This window comes from Adiantum capillus-veneris, chromosome 22, assembly GCF_014529385.1.
Source record: "Adiantum capillus-veneris isolate H3 chromosome 22, ASM1452938v2, whole genome shotgun sequence".
Classification (NCBI taxonomy): Eukaryota; Viridiplantae; Streptophyta; class Polypodiopsida; order Polypodiales; family Pteridaceae; genus Adiantum; species Adiantum capillus-veneris.
In genome coordinates this window covers 66,791,910-66,812,070 of record NC_140952.1, presented here as the reverse complement: position 1 = coordinate 66,812,070, position 20,161 = coordinate 66,791,910, and the positions used below count along the sequence as shown (strand labels likewise).

The following is a 20,161-nucleotide window of genomic DNA, read 5'->3' as shown; positions in this document are numbered from 1 at the left end:
AGCAGCACTCGGCTTTTCTTTAGAGTGGAGGTCTCCACCCTCCTCACAGCTGGAAACCCTTCAAGCTCCTCGAGGGGTCGCCCTTTGTAAATGGCAAGGTCTACACGACCTTTCAAGGCCTCTGGAGCACTATTCTTCCCAGCTACCCGTCACATCTTGACCTAGAGCGCTTCCCCTTGTGCCTTGTCGTTCTGCACATAATAGGCCTTCTACTAGCCCTATAGTTTGTTTTCAGCCCTTCTAGCTCCTGCAGATGTTGCCTTTGCACACCAACCCCCAAGGGCCAAGATCATACAACACTTTCTCTATAATGGTCTTGCAGCCACTTTACAAGCTCCTTCACATGGCTATAAGCTTTCCTCTATCTCCTTCAGGACCGGCCCTTTGGCTGCCTTCTCATGCAACACTATCTCGTAACCAGCTCTCCGTCGTGTGCCCTCCCTTCTGTAGCGTTGATTTCCTGGCCGCCTTCCTCTTGCAATGGGTTCAACTGACGGGATTCAACCCCTTCTCATGCACTCGCGGCATCTTGCATGCACCCTCCTAAGGCCACACTCCCTTCTCCATAGCTGGCCTCACCCTCCTTCCATCTCGATCCTGGAGTCGCCCTATGAAGCAGCACATCTCCTGCTCAGGCACTTGCATTAATTGCCTTGCTCATAGCAATGGCCCTCCCCCCTTTCTCCTTAGCTAGCCCCTTGGTAGTGCACCCTCATGCTGAGCCTTCAAGTTGTGATCTCTGGCCGACGACTGTCCCTTCGTTTTGACTCTACATCTTTTCTCCCCTCCAGGTCCTTCCACTCCGACATCGCTATGAGGTCCCCCCCTTAGCAGCGGCCAATGATGAGCTCTCCTTGTCTGTAGCTCTCCCTAGCTCTCCTTCTCTCTCTCCCCCAGCCTGCTGTCAGAGCTGCTCCTAGCTCTTGTAGCACCTTGTGTGCTTCAAAACACTCCTCTCCTTTTCTGTTGCTGAGCCGCTACGCCCTTTAGGCCTTGGCACTTTCTTGATGGCCACGAGCATGAGCGATCCCCCCTGCCTATCCTTGTCTATCTTGCCTGCAGCAGCCCAAGAGTCTTCTCTCTCCTCCTTCGCTTCTGCAGTCCAAAAACGACACCTCATCCTCACAGCTCCCTTGTAGTTTAAAAAACTTTTTTTAATCCTCCACCTTTTCTTGTATATACATCAACCCACCCAACTGCATCGAGGTCGCACATCCAAAAAACTCTTCCACATAGCTTTGGAGGAGAACCTCCAAATAAAAATACATATGATATCTATTTTGACCAAAAACATCAGCAAACAGACAAGACAAAACCAAACCTTTGTACAACTTCCTTTACAAACCCCTTCCCAAGTGCAACATGCTATGCATGCCTATGTACAAAAGGCAAATGGGCAAATTGACAAGCATTCCCTCTCTACCGATAAACTTCTTGCCCATTCAAAAAATGCTTGACATAGCTTGCCAACCCCCTGGTAGAGCATTCATGCTCAGCAACAACAAAAGTAAATGTTTATAGCTTTCCACCAGGATCCCACACAAAACAACTTGGCCTTCCATGCATCAAATATATAGCCAAGCCTCCATCTAGCTCCCAAGAAAAATCCAAAAACTTGCCATGCATTAACCTCACACCAAAGAACACATCATAGAGCCTGTCACCCTCATGCATATGAATCATAAAACTTCCCTCCTTGTAATCTCTTGCACAAAAACCTGTAGTTGGGCCAGCACAAGCCACACCGCATTCCAAGACCTGGGAAACACCTGTAACAATATCACGAGAAGAAGCAGTGGCCTTCAAGAGGCATTGAAAAGCATACATGCCTATAAAGAGGCATACAGATCACTTAAACACATTCATAGCATGTGCACAAGTATCACCATTCTTTGGAGCATCTACGACCGTCTCAAGAGGCATTTCCTCATCAAGAAAACGATCAAAAAACTCACAAGTAACATCTTACAACATACCAGTACCAAAGGAAAAGGAAAGGGATACATCATCACCTGCTTCTGATAAGAGGCTATAAAAAAAACCAATATTATCACTTACACCATCACACAAACTCTCCACCTGCACCACTTCTTCACACATACTCTCATCATCACAAAAACGCATAACCTTTTCAACTGAAGCATCCTCACTCTTCTATGCTACTGGTTGCACACACTCCTCACAAGAGACAAGTCCTTGCCCTCCCTCTCCTATGCTTCCATCTTCACTCCCCCTAGGAGATTCCAAAGTTTTCTTTTCTCTCTCCGCATTTTCAAATCCCACCAGCCATCTTTCTTTCAGTGATCTGATGTCCCTCATGAATGGAGACAAGTCAAACACCATCAAGTCATTGCAGGAAGACCCTTTATCAACAAATGAATCATCGAGCAAGGCACTATCACATAAATCATCTTCACACAAAAAGCTAGATGTATCAGACTCAAAATTGTTACAATATCCATCTTCAAAAACCTCATCATCATAATGCATAGGCTCAGTGATAGATGAATCTTCCACCATGTCAACCACCGACCTCTCCATAAGGGGCAAGCCATACAGATCCGACTCCCAAGTGTCTTCCCCAAACAAACTCCACAAGACATGCCAAAACTCACCTTGTAGTGATTCAAAAGTAGTAACAAGGTATTCCTATATTGAATCTTGAGGCTTTGGCAGCCTCCAATAGTATATCGGCAATGAGACCTTCAAGGCTGACCAACTATAATGCCACTTGTCCGAAAGCATATGCAAAAACATAAAAGCATCATGAGACAAGCCTTGTGAAGGATATGCAGCTTTTGCTACGTCACTATCAATTGCAAATCACATCATCTCATGGTCAACTCGTGCTATCCACTGTATGCATTCACTTGCAGTGCCAAAAAAATATGCATGATCTCTTGCTGGCAGCTTTGAACATGCATAATATTTCAAAAAAGCATACTTCATGAGTCTCCAACTATATAAGAAAAAATATGAACCCCAAAAGGGCATTGTAAGGATCCCTAATTTTAAGGGATTAAGATTGAAAATGTGTGTGTGTTTTAGAAGACAAGGCCATTGAATGAGGGTATTCTCATAGGCTTTTTTTAAGGCTGTCATAGGCTTTTTGTAGGTTCAAATAGAGGCTAGGGAGGGAGGATAGGTACATTGTCTCTCTACCAAAAAGAGTGGTGGTCCTTATGATAATAACTACCCTCCTCCCCTTTTTTGCCACATCATCGGCATCCATAGCCTCAGCCCAAAAAAGCACTTTTTTCAAAAACATTAAAAAAAACCTCACTTTTACTCAAAACTTCTCCCAAACCTATATGTATACTCAAAAATCAATTTTCTCTCTCAAAATCTCACTGTTAGACTTGCTAAATATCAAACTTCCCACCTTTTTTTATTTCCCTCCAAAATCACTCTCCTCTCTCTCACTCCTCTCCCTCTCTCTTATCTCTCCTACTTTTCAGCACACACTCTTCCTCCTGCTCTCTCCTTGTTGCAGGTCCACTCCATAGCTTTGTTGTAGCTCTCCCCCCATAGCTCTCCACTCCATAGCCTTCTTCTCCGCTCCATAGCTCTCCTGCAGCTCTCCATCCCATAGCTCTCCACTCCATAACTCTCTTGCAGCTCTCCATCCCAAAGCTCTCCACTCCATAGCTCTCCTCTCTAGTCCGTATCTCTCCTGCAGGTCTCCACTCCATAGCCCCCTTTTCCACTCCATATATATCATGTAGCTCTCCATCCCATAGCTCTCCACTCCATAACCCCCTTCTCCACTCCATAGCCCCCTTCTCCACTCCATATATCTCCTGTAGCTCTCCATCCCATAGCTCTCCACTCCATAGCTCTCCTGCAGCTCTACATCCCAAAGCTCACCACTCTATAGATCTCCTCTCTAGTTCGTAGCTCTCTTACATATCTCCACTCCATAGACCTCTTCTCCACTCCATAGCTCTCTTGGAGCTCTCCACTCCATAGCTCTCCTACAACTATCCATCACAAAGCTCTCCACTGCATAGCTCTCCTCTCCACTCCGTAGCTCTCTTGTAGCTCTCCATCCCCTAGCTCTTCACTCCATAGCTCACCTCTCCCCTCCGTGGCTCTACTGCAACTCTTGACTCTTGCTTGAGGCCAGCTTTATTCCCCTTTCCATGGAGCTAGGTGACATTACAAACCTCCCATCCACAACAAGATTGTAAAAAACAAAACACGTACATATCTGGTTGTCAAAAGAGCTTGCACCCTCCAAGCATTATGAATTACATACAACACAACAATGCCGCAGTGCAGGTCACACATATGAGGACCTTTGGGTGGATGGTTGCCTATACCCCAATGGCCCTTTGGCTGATGTGTATCCAACATTCAATAGTCTCCCTACCTTCTTGAAATATGTAGGTAGAGGGGAGCCAGGTCTGCTTGGCTACTGCAAGTGGTCGTCCACTATCTGAGCTCATAGTGTGCAATGGTGGATGCGTTATCATTCATAACAATTCTAGTCTACAACAGAGGATCACTCAGGTGGAGAAAGAAGCACAAAATCTTTAGCAACATGTGGAAGAGAAGGATGGTAAGATTGCAAAGCTTGAGGGTACCACATTAAGTTGACAGAGACACCTTTAGGTGCAAGGGAGCATAAGAGGATATTCTCATCCATAGAGACCCTTGCTCCCAAAGGTGGTGCTTGGATGAGAAGAGTTATAGCTACAAGGTGCATTTTTTAATACCCTATCACATTTCCTACATGTATGAAGTCGCTTTTGTGGTGATTGTTTTTTTTGTCTTCTTGCAGGAATTTCATCCAAGACACATGTGGTAGCCAAAGCCAAGAGGATCCCATTTATTTACTTATTAGTTTCCTTAAGAAGTCAGATGTCATAGCACTCCTGCACACACCAAAAGGAAAACATATCTATTTTGTTGATAACCAAGGAGGTGATGTATAAGTTTTCTAATCTCGTGAGTGATGTTGATTTGCAGAAGGAATGTGATGAAGTTGGAATTAGTACAAAGGGTTACACTGCACTAGATGGCCTCTTCAAGAACGCTTTGAGGGAATGAGGAGTTAATGAGAATGTATTCCCAGTGCCATGCAAGGTGAAACTTGCTAGAGGGGCCTCCAATGAAGATGTTTTCTCACGTCTAGGTCACTATCTGCGCATTGAGGAGACAATACCCTCATCTTTCTTCGTACAATCTCCACAAAGTGCTAAGAAAGCTACCAATGCACGGAATCATGCTGATAATATTGACAAGGGATTTCCTTACCTTATGTCAAATAATATTTTTTCCATTTGAAGAGGCTTCAACAAGCAATGGTTGTCTTTTATGCACTACCTTCTAATGGTGAGGAAAGAATCATGTGACGTTTTGCTTTCATTGTCATTGTATGACCTTCACTTTTTTCCTTTCTTCTCTTGCAGTGTTTGGAACTAAGTTGGTGTTTGTTTTCAAGCTTGATGCATGCCAAATTGTGAAGCAATGAAGGCTAGAGAGGATGAATGTCATATTTTTATTTGTTAAGACCTCAAGAATACGAGTCTAGAAATGAATTTTTTTTCCTAGAGGATGGAGCCCCACCCTCCAAGCGCTGCCACAAAAACAAAGTCTTACAGCAAGACGGGCAAGAGGCACTACATAGGCAACCTCGTAGAGTGTGCTGTTTTAGCAGAGCCTTTGCTGATATTCGACATTATTAAAAGTGTGTGGAACTTGTCATTCGAAGGGCTCCTTTTGTGCGGACATGTAAGGAGATTGTGCAAAGCTACAACACTGAGTTATGCATGCAACGCATCAGCCTTGAAGGACTAAATAAGCCATAGAGGCATACTTAGTGGGTTTATTTGAGGATACCAACTTGTGTGCCATCCATGCCAAGCATGTATCTGTAACGCAAAAAGATTTGGCACTAGCCCATCAAATACGAGTGAACTTGTAGCTAGTAATATGTACAACAACACCTTTTTGCAATGGATATGTAATGGCTTCAAATTCGGAAATATAGTGATGCTTACTCATTTTGGAATGTGTCGCTTCTTATGTCATTTAAGATCTTTTTATTTAATTTGTGTTCAATAATTCTTTATAAGTCTAATGTACATTGTCCGGTGGTTCTTGCACACCATGCCATTAAACACGGAGGGAGAGATGAGGAGTTTTGGATGAGTTTTTTGTTGGCACTTGATGAGTTTTTGTTGGCCTGTTGTTAAGTTTTTTTTGTGCTACAGAAACTTCACAACGGGCTTCAAGTGCCATTTGTTGAATGCACACATAATATCTATTTTGGCCAAAATTGATGTCTTGTGAACAAGGGTTTTTAATAGTGTTTGGGCCAGAAAAATCATATCTGGTATCTTCCAGATGTCAAGCGAAGGAATTTTGGTTGCCTCTCATTCTTCCACAGGTACAAAAGGTTGGGAAGGCACTAGTACCAAAACAACCATCAATGATTACTTTGATGGGTCTTATTTGCCAGTTGAAATACACATATATCATATGTTTTGGCCATGGTGGTGCAGAAGGCCCCTGTCCACAAGGCAGTGAGGAGCCCCGTCAGACCCAAACTCACTGCCTTGTGGACAGGGGCCTTCTGCACCACCATGGCCAAAACAGATGATATGTGTGTATTTCAACTGGCAAATAAGACCTAGCAAAGTAATCACACTGATGGTTTTTTTGCTAATAGTGCCTTTCCAACCTTTTGTACCTGTGGAATATTGAGAGACAACCAAAATGCCTTTGATTGACATTTGGAAGGCACCAGATATGCTTGTTTTGGCCCAAACAGTGTTAAAACCCTCTGTCCACAAGACATCAATTTTGGGCAAAACAAGTCCAAAATTGGTGCCTTGTGGATAGGGTTTTTTGGCACTTTCTTGGACAAATCCAACAAAACATTAGCATTAAGAATACCATTTGAAAGCTAATGACACATCTTGTGGCAATCACTTGCCTTTACACTGACTCTCGACATCATCACATTAGAGATAGAGATTGACCCACAAAGCACATGCACAATCATAGTTTTTAAATTAATCTAATGAACACCATGCCTCTATGCCATATAAAGATTCAAGGCAGCTAATAAAACTCACAATAAACTTGTCCATTCAGAACTAGAAAATTAAATTTCACTCAAATCCATGCATTTACACCAAATTGTAAGTCAAGATAGGAAAGGACACGTGGAACTGATATTTTAGTGATATATGAAATTACAAAAAGGGCTCATTACATAGGAGGCACTGTGCAACTTCCTTGCATCTTGCTTCAGCATTAGGTAAAATGGAAGTTAGGACTGAAACCGCTATGTCTTGTGGGTCTTCCACTCCTGAGGCTTGATTGATAGCTACACGGGCTAAGACCTTGCCACAAAAACCTATGACAAAAGTGGCCATTGCAAGGGATTTGTTTACAAGAAAAACTACTTGCATAGTATGAGGTATAATAGATAAGCACAAGAGCTTGTTGACAACCTACAAGACCCACAAATAAAAATGTCCATCAAGGGAGGAATCCTTGTGGATAATGCAGATGTTGCCCATGGGTAGTTTGCCGATGTAGTTTGCAAGTGCTACTTTTGGGCCAAAAACATTGCTCTCTCCCACCTTGCAAGCTACCACACCTCCATGTCCAAAAGATCCTACAAAAGTTCGTGTTAGTAAAATACATTGGGATGGCCAATTACACAAGGAAGACAATTAACGCATGCTACCTGTCGTCATCGTCCATAGTTGGTGTGGTGTGAGGTAAAGGTTGAGGGATGATCTCCTCTCATCAACAATGTTTGGGGCATCAGAGTCAAGTGATTCAACATGAAGAGGTTGTTGATTTTCCACAAGCTTGGCTTGGGTTGCCAAGAACTCCTCCTCCATTACGTTTGCCTGCTCTGCAACTGCAATATTTGAAGTGACCACGGCAACTGTGTCAACAACTACGATCACTAACTTGCATAGTTTTAGAGACATCATTTGTCATTGTATTATGAATGTCAAATGTCAAAAGATTACCTTCAAGGCTTTGTAGAGGTATCCATTTCCTAGTCTTACACATCCACCACTTGTAGCGAAAGCGTATATACAAAGTTGTGCAAACTTTTAAGTACCGTATCCAAATCCCCTAGCTTGTGAGATAATTAACTTGCACAGTTTCAGAGACATCATTTGGTATTGTAATATGAATGTCAAATGTCACAATATTCCCTTCAAGGCTTTGTAAGGTATCCATTTCCCTATCTTACACATCCACAACTCTAGGTGGAAGTGTATAAACAAAGTTGTGCAAACTTTTAAGTACTGTATCCCAATACCTGAAGCCCCTAGCTTGCATCAATATCTATCTCCCTGATGCATACCCTCTATAAATCCCCAATTTTCTCCTAACAAGGGTTGTAATGTTTCAAAAGACATACTCTTGCATATAAATATAGTGAGTGTGACATTGAATGATAGGGCCTTAAATGAATGCACAAAAATATGCATGAGACAACGTTGACCTAGACCTAGAAACCTAAAAGCCTTCTCAAACTTCAACAAAGAAAGAATGTAAAAAACCATCTTCTCCTTAATGGATAATATGGATGACAAAGATCAAGTTGCAACCACTCCATGCTAAGAAGTGATCGCATGTCAATTCCGTTGATCTTACCATAACAATTCTCTGAGGTGGGCACTATTGTGTGTGTGTAGAAGAAGATTCTGCTTTATAGTAACATCAATGGTTGCACACTGAGAAGCATCATGACACCCATCTCAAAATAAAAATCTTGAAAGGTTCTATAGAGACTTCTTAATTGTTGTTTCTCACCAAGTTTTATGGAAATATATCTACATAGACATCAAATGGCCCAAAATAAACATACTAGCATACTTGAACACATAGGTCAACTCAATGCATATGTCTATTGCAACAACAAAGAGAAGAAACTTACAATTAGGTGGAAAAAGTTGGATTTGTGTGCCCCAAATGCATATTAGGCATTGAATACACATGTTAAATAGCAACCAACGTCCCATTGATCCTATGGTCTTTGAACCAAAGCAGCCTCACTTTCCAATGTTGATCCAAGTTGTCACAATCTTGAACAAGATGAGTCCCGGTGGCTGTAGGTTGCATGAAGACCCAAGTGCCTTTGCAGAACACTTGAGGCACCCACTTCCCATTAGAATATATGGTGTTGTACAAGACAACCCTTTCTACCTCATCTTTTGGCTTTTTGTGAGTAGTAGAGTTTGACCTTGCTACTAAGAGGAAGGGGCTACAATAAGATGGTTTGATGGTGGTTTTGAATGAGCTAGAGATGAAGGAATAAGTAAATGTTTTTGGAGAGAGGGAGATACAAAGGATTAAAACTTCAATGGAGAACCTTCGAGTGCAATACTACAACCATGGCAAGGAGACAAGAGGTGGTTGATAGAGTTTTTGTAGGTGCTCCAGCCATGGGAATCTTGGAGATGATGATCTAAGAAGGTGTACCTAAAAAGTTAAAAGAGGGTTAGAGAAGTCTACCCCAATGCTGATAATGGGCTATGAAGCAGTAGAAGAAAGGGTAGAAGAGGTGCTTGGTAAAGTCTCCACAAGTGTTGCAGCCATGGAGATCTTAGGGAGAGAGGACAGTGGAGGTGTATATAAAAATGGAAAGCACGTAGAGAGAGAGAGAGAGAGAGAGAGAGAGAGAGAGAGAGAGGGAGAGAGATAGATTAGATTGTGAGGATCTATAAAAAGCTTCCATATGTGCTGCAACCATAGCCATGGATAGCTTGTAGATGATGGGCTATGGAGTGGTAGAAGAAAAGGTAAAAGAGGTGCTTGGTAAGGTATCCACAAGTGCTGTAGCCATGGAAATCTTGGAGAGAGAGTACAATGGAGGTGTAGATGAAAATGGGAAAGCATGTAGAGAGAGAGAGTGTGTGTGTGTTTAGATCGTGAGAAGCTATGTAAAGCTTCCATATGTGTTGCAGCTATGGAAAGCTTTCATATTTGCTGTAGCTATGGAAAGCTTGGGGGGGGAGAGAGAGAGGAGGAGGAGGAGGAGGAGGTAGAATGGAGGGTAATGGTTGAGAAATGCGGATTTTGGTGAAATAAAATAGATTTTTGACCATGTATTTGGTTAGGGGAGCTTTTCGGAAGTGAAAAGTGAGACTCAGAGGTCTTTGAATTTTTTTGAAATTTTAGGGTTACTTTATGGCCACCCATGAAAATGGAGGGGAGCCCCCCCCCCCCCCCCCCCCCCCCCCCTTCCCCTTTTCTCTCTCTTTCTAGGGGAAAAATCTATAATGAGGGGAACAAATAGGCCCCCACACCCCCTCCTACCCTACTTTTTGAGGCTATAGCTGTGGCCACCACCCTCTTCCTATTGGTCCATGCTTAATCACCCCTTAAGTTAAAGGACCCTTTTGGGGTTCATATTTTTCCCAATGATATTGCACATGCTCATGAAGGCATTCATAAAAATGCCAAGCATCCTGGTACAACCTCTTATACATGAAATCAGCCCTCTCTACATCATCAGAGATATCAGATTTAAAATCAACATATCTGCTTCAACAACCCATGCCTATACATCCTCATCCCTCCTTCCACAAAAGCATACATCCATTGCTGCCATGTTTGCAAAAGTTTGTGATGTTTGTGTTGGATGCTGAAAAACAAAACAATGTTCAAACCCATACGGTGCCAAGCATTGGTCCACTGGTTGAAGAAGTAGTGACAAGAACAAACCAAGTCTATAGAGAGAGCCTGAATGAAGGACAATAACCCATGAGAATGTGTCACACTTGTGAAGGGGATCATCCCACCCCATGGCGTAACATTTAGCCTACACTGCAACATACGCTAGGGCAACAGGCACCACTTTTGAATGATGGTAGAGTAGTAGTCAGCTACACTTTACCTGTTAGGTATGTGCCACAACACATGAAGAATCATTACTCCATGTATGGGACCACCCTCATGGAACAGAAAGATGTGGAAATCATAGCTATACTTGATAGTGGGGCTAGAGTGGCCGTAGCACCAAAAGAAATTTGGGAAAAGTGGGGGAGACCAGCTCTTAGAAACACACGAAGGAAAATGCAGCTTGAAGATGGATTTGTAGAAAGACCTTTAGGTATGATGAAACACATCATAGTATCCTCCTATGGAATTGAGTATGAGCATACGTTTGTAGTAGTGGACTTTGAAAAAGCTAACAACTTTGATGTAATTTTGGGACGCCCATTCATGAGACAACTTAAGATGGTGCAAGATTGGGGCTACGACCACCTCTACTTACGGCACAAGGACGTTACAAAGAGGATCAACACCAAAGACCACAGCTACAGAGATGTTGTGTGCACTCTTGTGGAGGAATTTGACTCAACAACGGTCAATGAGAAAGAAATACCTACACAATTGCATGAGAAAGTGCATACTTGGATCTGTGTAGCATTTGAAGGATGAAGTATGAGGAAGGAATATTCCATCCTAGAGAGATTTCTAGGGGATAAAGATTACACTTGAGAGCAATTTTTAGAAAAATTATTTGAACCTTTTGGATGGGATTGAATGATAACTACTCTAGATGTGCGTGTAAAAAAAATAATGCCTACAAAGTTTGGTGATGTGACATAGTTCCCTATTTTATGATAAAGGCATTTAAGGAAGATAGTGAAAATTGTAGGTGTGAAAGCATAATAGGTGAGGCAAAAACCCATGTCATTAACCATCATACAAAATTAAAAACAAAGGAAGAAGAGAAATGACAAATCCTACGTCATCATTGACATACCTAAAGAATCAACACAAGTTGTTTCAAAGAATTTGACTCTAAAAAAAGCACAATTGAAAGTGGATACAAAAGCATTGTTTCCAAGTTCCAGATCAAAGGTTTTGAGTAAACTCAAGAGCAAGAGAAGGACAAGGATACAACAAAAGATTGATTGTCTCCTACAGTGATCAAAGTCAACGTATGTGGGGAAGCTAGACTAAAAATCACATGTTCTTATGTGATTGATCCTTATGCAACAAAGAATCTAATGACTTATGGCATGTGGATAATGATGGAAAAGATGCCAATCCTCAAGCTAGAAGAGACAATGTACATCAATTCTACAACACCGATTCCTAGCTTTGAAGTGGAATAAGTCATACTCAAGTTGAGTATTGGGGAGTACAAGGATACCTTTCACATAATCAACTCCCATTACATCAAAGAGAGTATGGTCCTGACAAAAAGCTGGAGGAACATCTTCTTTCAAAACAACTAAAAGCTTCGATAACAACAATGGTAAGAGTCCCAGAAGCTTCTCAAATCCATGCAGGGAAGAAACGACTGACCATTGCAGAAAAAGATAAAGCTAAAGAAGACACCAAAGAAAATCAATCTCCCAAGTCAACCTTACCTTCAACGAGTCTCCATCATTCTTTCTACATATCCTCTAGATCAAAATCCAAACCATCAACAATGCAATGAAAACCCTACCAATCAGTTTATCAACCAAAGTCTACATCACAAAAAAGCCTCCAAAAGAAAAAAAACTAATTCAACCAAGTTTTGTTATCCAAAGAGCCCATCAAAGTCACAAACCTTGTTTAGACACACCAATCACAAGTCCATCCTCAACAACCACAAGAGATAGGATGAGTAGCATCAAAGAAATCAATCATTGATCAAGGCTATTTTCAAGAAAACAAGAATGTTTGGGACAAAAAGCCTGAAATTACAGCCTGGATCTACTCACCCTAGGAAAGAAGTTCTACAAAGAGAAGTACAAACTATCAACAAAAGACAAACACCTCAACCAGGAGAAGTAGCAACTAAAGATAGAATCAAAGAACTTCACAAAAGCAAGTAAAGCACCAAATATGGGTACCAAAGTCAGACTTCAACCAAGCTACATATCAACAACAAATGAAGTAGCAGATGATTCCAATCAAGCTACTTAAAGCACAAGGATTCTATGAATGTAACTCTCAAATATGGTCACCAAAATTAGTAGCTCAATAGCCTAGAATGACGACCAAGATCATCCATGTAGCACAAGAATCCACACAAAGGCAGGCAATCACAACCTAGAGCTGACAAATCAATCAAGACCGAGGGTGATACAACCTTCAAATGGATACCTTGTCTTCTACTGTAGAGGCAAGGCTTTTACAATGATAATCATTAGATATGGATACCAAAGCCTAGTGTCCATCGTGTCATCAAGCAAAATGAGCAAATACAAAAGACAGTCACACATAGACCAACAACAAGGTGGGTTCAAAATTTTTAATTGGAAACTCAAACATAAAGCACCCACAAAAAATAACAATCGCTACTCATGGGAGATAAAGCAAAGTCTCCATTAGTCCCTATTAAAATTGTAGGACCTATTTCCAAAAGTAGTTTCAACATAGGACAGACCAATCAAGAGGAACAAAAATATGCCAATCTACTAGACAAAATGGTGGCATCCAAAGAACAAATCAAGTACGTCCAAGTACGTCCAAGTCTCCATTAAAAATATATGGCATTGGAGTCAAAGTCGGCGAGTTAAGCCACTAAATGAGCGAGGCATTAGTCTCAAAGCTTCACGTAATATTTTATGTGGTCTAATCTTAGCCATTCTAAGTAATACTCAACTTGGAAGAGTTGAGCATATTAATGTTCTGTCACTCTCATGTTGGTATAGGTGAGCATACGAGTCAAAGTCTAAGTATTTAAAGTCTAGGGAAGTGAAGAAGGAAGTCCAAAAGACACTCACAGACTGAGAAAAGATTAGGTATGAGTGGAGAATCTTCCACATTGAAAATGCTTCTTAGAAATGTGGAGGCTATTGCGATATCCTTTGATGTCACAAGCAACTCCATTCCCACAATAGAAGGCAACAAAAACTCGTTGCCAAAAGTGGCCACAAAAACAAGAGAAAACATAAAAAGATACAAATTTATTGTGACAATCAAAGCCCAACTCATTGATCAAAAACAACACAACAGACATGAATCACTCAAGGAAGAAGGGAGAGTTCTCAAAGACAAATCATATCGAGCTAAAGACCAACCTTAAAGATAAAGCTGAAGACAACTCTAACATCAAGATTGCACATGGTCGTGTCAAGGAAGGACACAAGCTAGGAAGGGGGGAATGTTAATTGGATTCACTATACGGGTAGCCATCTAGCCAAACACTTAGTCGCATACCACATTTGTACTTTGTTATGTTTCCGAGCTAGTGTAAATCTTGATTCTAGAGTAGCAAGTTGATGTAATTCTATCGTGATATTTGTAAAGGCACATGTGAGCAAGCTGCTAGGCATTTAGGAATCCCTAAATGCCTAGCATTTAGGAATCCCTAGGTATAAAAGTAACAACCTTTAATGTGAAAGGAGGCTTATCTTTTGAGGAAGAAAGAGATGTGTTGTATGTATGCTCAAGCGATCTTGAAACTCCAACTTGTAATCAACATATCTTGTGATTGGGTAATCCAATTTCAATTTTGAACCTTGCATTGTGTTCCTCTTTTTTTTGTCTTTTATTCAAGTGTAAGCATTGTCAGCTTTGTTGTGCTTTGTGACTACTTTTCTGTGAGCTTCATTTGCAAATTTGTGAGCTTAAATCACTATTTTCTGACATTCTGACCATAGGAGAGTGCTTCTAGACCGTAGGGTGACCTTTTTGGATAGATATGTTGCAGTTTTAGGACCTTGATCATGATGTATCGTGGTTTTGATACCTTGTCGGGTTGTGACCTGACTTGGTAGGATAGTGTCCCTAGGCCTCTTAGACCTTATCATAATGTTTTGTAGCATTTTTAGTTTATTCAAGTGCCAATATGGCGTGACGATCTAGACTTGTGAGAAATTTGATTGTTGAGTTTGCTATGTTCACTTATGGAGGACTGAAAACCTGAAAGATTCTTTGTGCCCCATCCGAGTTACTTCCCTAAGTATTGACATATTATGTTAGTACCAAATAGCTATGCACAAATGTTCGTCGTGGCGACTCACTAACATGCACGAAGTTTGTGTTAGGGGCTCATAGCCCTAATAGAGATTTGGTAATAGACATACAGTGCAGGGGAAAGAGATGACAATTGACTGCACATTAAGTCACAAAATTGTAAAGCATATGAATAATAAACACTATGACTGAGAGAAAGAAGGTGCTACTTTATTGTGTATTCATCATTATCATCAAAGTTAAAGACCCAAAACAACTGTTGACCTGCAAGAAGTCCAACTGCAAACTGTCCGTTGGTTACCCAAAAAACTTCTACACATCATAAGACAAGTTAGGTATTTAAAACTACCTAGGCATTAAGAACTTGTGTAAACATGCCTCTAAGGTTTAAAACTAAGACCTTAGTTACAATAAAAAAGGAAAGTACTCTTACACATCAGGCACTAACACTAGCATACCTAATGGGAAATGTTTATCAAACATTGTGAGAACCCATCCCTTGATAAAAAATATCAACATTTAAATGATATTTAGCTTTATTCTCCTGCTTCTTTGCACTTTCTCCTTCAATTATAGTTGTCTTGCCATCACCATCGATTCTTGCATCCACAATAGCTTCAGTTCATTCCATTGTAGCCTCGATATTCTCCTTACTGAGTATATCCTCAACAATAGTCAATACTAGATCTTTAAGTTTCTATTGTCCACTTGCATCATCTGCCTCTTCATTTGCAACTCTAATTATAGATGCATCTTCAGTTGACTGTACTTGAACTTCAATTTCAATTTTATCAAACATTTTAGTATCACTATGAGCATGTAGCTCGCATGTAGTTTTTTTTTCGAGAAAAATATCTTTCTATTAGTTACTGAAAGTGCCCATGGGGCTACAACCACTTATAGTAGAGAGGGATACAACAAACATAAGGGGGAGACTCTCCCAATGAAAAGCCACAGATATATAACGAGGCTAAATCAAGAGATGTGAGGAGGGAAAATCCACACAGGTTGGTGGTAGTGCCATCTCAGTACACCCTAGACCAAGGTAAAGAAAGGCCCTAGGCGCCAGAGTGGAAGGAAAGCTTCTCTACGCTCCCGCATGTGGTCGGAGCTGCCCTGGAGTCTCTCGAGCTGTTCTCTGAGAGTATGGATCAACTCTAGCCAAAGATTTCAAATAGTCTCTACTGGTGGTACAAGACAGGCTCAAAGATGTGGAAGCAGTGGGCCCACTAGTTGAACCAAAGTGTCAGGCCGCAGATGAGCTCCCAACACTCCTCTCTCTCACTGCACTACTCCTGAGGAGTAAGCCCTATAGCAAGATGGGGTGTAGGTCGACCCACCTGCATCACTATCATTTTGTTGGTGGAGGATAGCTCAAACTGAAGTACCGCGCCCATATAAAATCATGGGAAAGTGCCCTTATGCACCCACAAGCTTGGGAGATGGAGCTCAAGAAGAATCGTTGCGGGAAGTCGTCTTCAAATAAAGGAATCCCTTTCAAAGATTGAAATTCCAAATTGGGTGTTTCTAAGCTAAACATCTAACTTTTTAAGTTGAAAACTAGCTAGCAGGGCTTAGGGCACAAGCACAAAACACGCCAAGGCATCAAGCTCACTTTTTATCGAGGAAGACATTATACGCGTATGATGTCTCACAGTCAGAATTTTCACAAAAATCACTCACTTGACTTCACAAATACATTGTGCATACCCTAAACATAAAGCACATAATATTTGGAGCAAATTAGGATACTCAAGACCCAAAAAAAAACGCAAAGTCTTGGCCTAATCCTATAATTTGGCTCTGGACTTACCAAAAGTGCTTCAACTCAGGTGAAAGTTTACACAAAGCAAGCACATAGCCTATACATCATGTCCCAATGCTCAAATATCCACTTGGAAAAAGTAGACATCATACGTGTATGATGTCTAATAAACTTGTCTTAGAGGAGTTTTGTCAACATTCTAAAAATCTAGAATTATCAAGCATGGTACATATAGGATCTACACCAAGTTTGGGAACCTTTGGACATGTTTTGAACACCACCCTCATCATTCTCCAAATCAAACTGTCATAAACTACTTCTATGGCCTTGGGCTCATTAGCACTAGTCCAAATTCTTATTTGCACACATCAAATCCATACTCATCATGAGCTACCTCTACAACAAGTTTGAGCCAAAAATGCCAACCTAGACATTATACGCGTATGATGTCTAGACCCTTGAATTGACATGCTATTGTGATTTTGGAAACTCTAACACTTTATACACATCATTATGAGCTCCCCAACAATCACATTTGGGTATCTTTTGACCTCAAACACCCAAAAAAGCAGAAATTTGGATGCAAAAATCCCTTCAAGATTTTTGACACACGTTCACAAGCTCAACTTCAAATCTGAGAACATGAACACCATGCACAAGCTATACAAAACTTACCCAAGGAGTTTCATAAGGAGCATGTTCACCACATAGTATAAAGACCATGCATTCAATTTGGACAAGTTTGAGCAAGGTTGTGTCCACTTGGAGCCTAAAATTAGAAAATCCTAGCAAAGGACACATTCTATGGTCCCAAACACATGAATCATCTCCAACTCAAAATTTGAGATGATCAAAGGATTTCCCATCACCTAAGGATGCTACAGATGAAGTCTGGGCCAAAAACCTCAACAGAGACATCATACGCTATTAGGAGTTCTTTGGAAGAAGTGATTGCACATATGTACATACACATGCATGGTGCATCAAATAAAGAATTTCCCATTTTCTAGAGTCAGGTGGTTACGTGGGTCCCACATGTGTTTATGTATGACAATGGATACATATTACATTGATTTTCATCATCACCAGTACCAGTGTGTTTTTTTATAATGATGAGGAGTTGGTGGAGCAGAAAATTTCTCAAGGAAGCTATCAGCGGGCCAAGCCATGAGGTAAGCAGGTGCGTCAGATGGCATCCAGTGGCATGAGGAGGTCAAATGGGGTCAAGACTTGCACGTGGATAAGTGAGGACACAACGGGAATGTTCTTTTGTGACGATTATGCAGAAAGGTCATCATGAGAACTATATTTGGGGGACCACTTCACGTGATTGTGGGATGCATCATTGGAAAAAGTTGAGTGCCAGGTGTGCGGATGGATGTAGAAGGGTGACAAAAATGCACTGCGTGGCCATTTTTTGGCCTGTTCGGGGTTCGTTTGAGGTCAATCAAAATACCAAAGGTGCCCAAGGTATAAAGTGAAGTACGAACACTGAAAAACCTAAGAAAAAGACTAGAAAAATGTAGAGAGAAGTGGAGGAACAACCGCAACTCAATTTTTGTTGTTTTTGGAGCTTGTTTTGGCCATAAACTGCTCATTCGAGGTCGGATTTGAGCACTTTGATATTGTAGACTGGGGTTTTTGGTTGTTTTGGACGCAATGGTGCTATCCATTTTGACAAATTCTTGGAATTTTCCTTCTCCTTGAGCGAAGCCTCTGCTCAAATTTGTGATTGTATATGGCATATTTCATCAATATTGTGTGAGCTATTTGCCCCATTGGTGTTGGCCCAAGCTCAATTAAATAAAAACATAAGAAATCTTCCTCTTTTGAGGTGAATTTTCAGGATGTGTGTGTGTGTGTGTGTGTGTCTGTGTTGAGTGGGCAAATGGATAGTCTCCTTCTTCTCACTCCATCGGTGTGTTCCCTATCTCGGTCAGGTGGATTGTGTAAGCCGAGTGGTGCCGCATAGTGTGTGTGTGTCTGTATTATCCCAAGAGTGTGTGTAGGGTGATTATAGAGGCATTGTGTGTGTTTCCATCCCGCTCACATACTTTTGGCGCCCCCATGGAGGATCTTCTTAGAGTACCTTCAGCTTCCGGATTACATGTTGCAGAATACAAATTACAGGTTACAGGTACACGTTTAGGTGACTCACACAGGTACAGGTAGCTGGAGTAGAGTGATATACTGGCAGTGGAGTCACTTGCAGTCGCCTTGGGTATGCATCATTTGGCACCTGTTTGAGCGCATTGTCTGGTATTGTACGTTACTTGTGGATACTGCCATTGTACGCCTTTGTGGAGCCATACTTGGTTTTTTTGGCCATCCCAGCCATTTCTGAGACTTGGTATGGAAGATAGTCATTTTTGAGACTTGACTAAACGAGATTTGGATAAGCTTTCGTGAGAGGGTCGATAGCGTGAGGTTTTATTGAGCTGGGGGATTATCAAATGTGAGATCCTTTCGGTGATACAGGGGACTGGAGCACCCTTTTTGTGACCTCGCCATAGGCTGTGTACTAGTGATTCCTACTTGATTCTTGGGTTCTATTGTTGGGTCGCAGGTTATGCATACATATACAATCTATATTTTGGGTTCTTACTACTCTACTTCTAGGGAAACTCTGCCAAATTTTGTCCAAGTTGTGATGGCTGGTTTTTGTTCTTTTGAGCCATTTATGATGTTATGCTGCTAAAATTCTGGCAAAATCAAAGGATAAGTCAGATATGTCTTTTTGGGAGTTACATGGTTGGCTTTAATGGATAATCAAAACGGACCTCAATTCACTCCTTTTCATTTAACACAAAGAATCCAGATAAATGTTCATGTGTCCAGGAAGATTTTTTTCCAGCAACACATAGTCTTTATGTTCGGGCCACGAAGATTAAGAGAGATATTGGAATCCCCTTTTCCTATTGTAACTCCGATGATTAACTATGAAAACTCATTTGATGTGCATGTGTTTGTCCTTATCTAAAGATGAGCTCCATTGAAGTTTTTGGGAATTAAGTCAGTAAAAAGTTTTGGGTTCTTGCACGTGTTTTCAAAGGGGTTCTCAAAGCATCAACACTTGGGTAGCCATGGCTTTCTCTTATCCGGAATTTCATGGAATAAGTGATGAATATTTTGAAGACTTTTGGAAAACATGGAGGTTGCCTGCATTAGCAATTAGATTCATGATCCGGTGCAATGGTTACGTTGTGAAGGATTGGGGGGCTGGCCTCTACAACACTTCAAACCAACACCAAGAAAAGAGGATGAAGAGTATATCTCTTTCGAGATAATATGGGCTGATCTTCTCTCACTAATTTTCTCAATTTGACACACACTCAACCTCTCGACTAGCCTCGACTAGCTCCGACTAGCTTCCCTCTACACCGCTACAACTCCCACTACACTCCATTGCACTAAAAGACACCAAGGAAGCAATAAAATCAAGGAAAAAAATGAGACAAAAACCATGGAAATCTCTGCACTTTT

At 41.3% G+C, this 20,161-nt stretch overlaps 2 pseudogenes; both read right to left on the bottom strand.

The window, feature by feature from the left end:
• Nucleotides 1-1,492: 1,492 nt before the first annotated feature.
• Nucleotides 1,493-2,319, bottom strand: LOC147429515 (uncharacterized; annotated as a pseudogene).
• A 12-nt stretch (nucleotides 2,320-2,331) lies between these two features.
• Nucleotides 2,332-10,475, bottom strand: LOC147429514 (uncharacterized; annotated as a pseudogene).
• Between the last annotated feature and the right edge of the window lie 9,686 nt (nucleotides 10,476-20,161).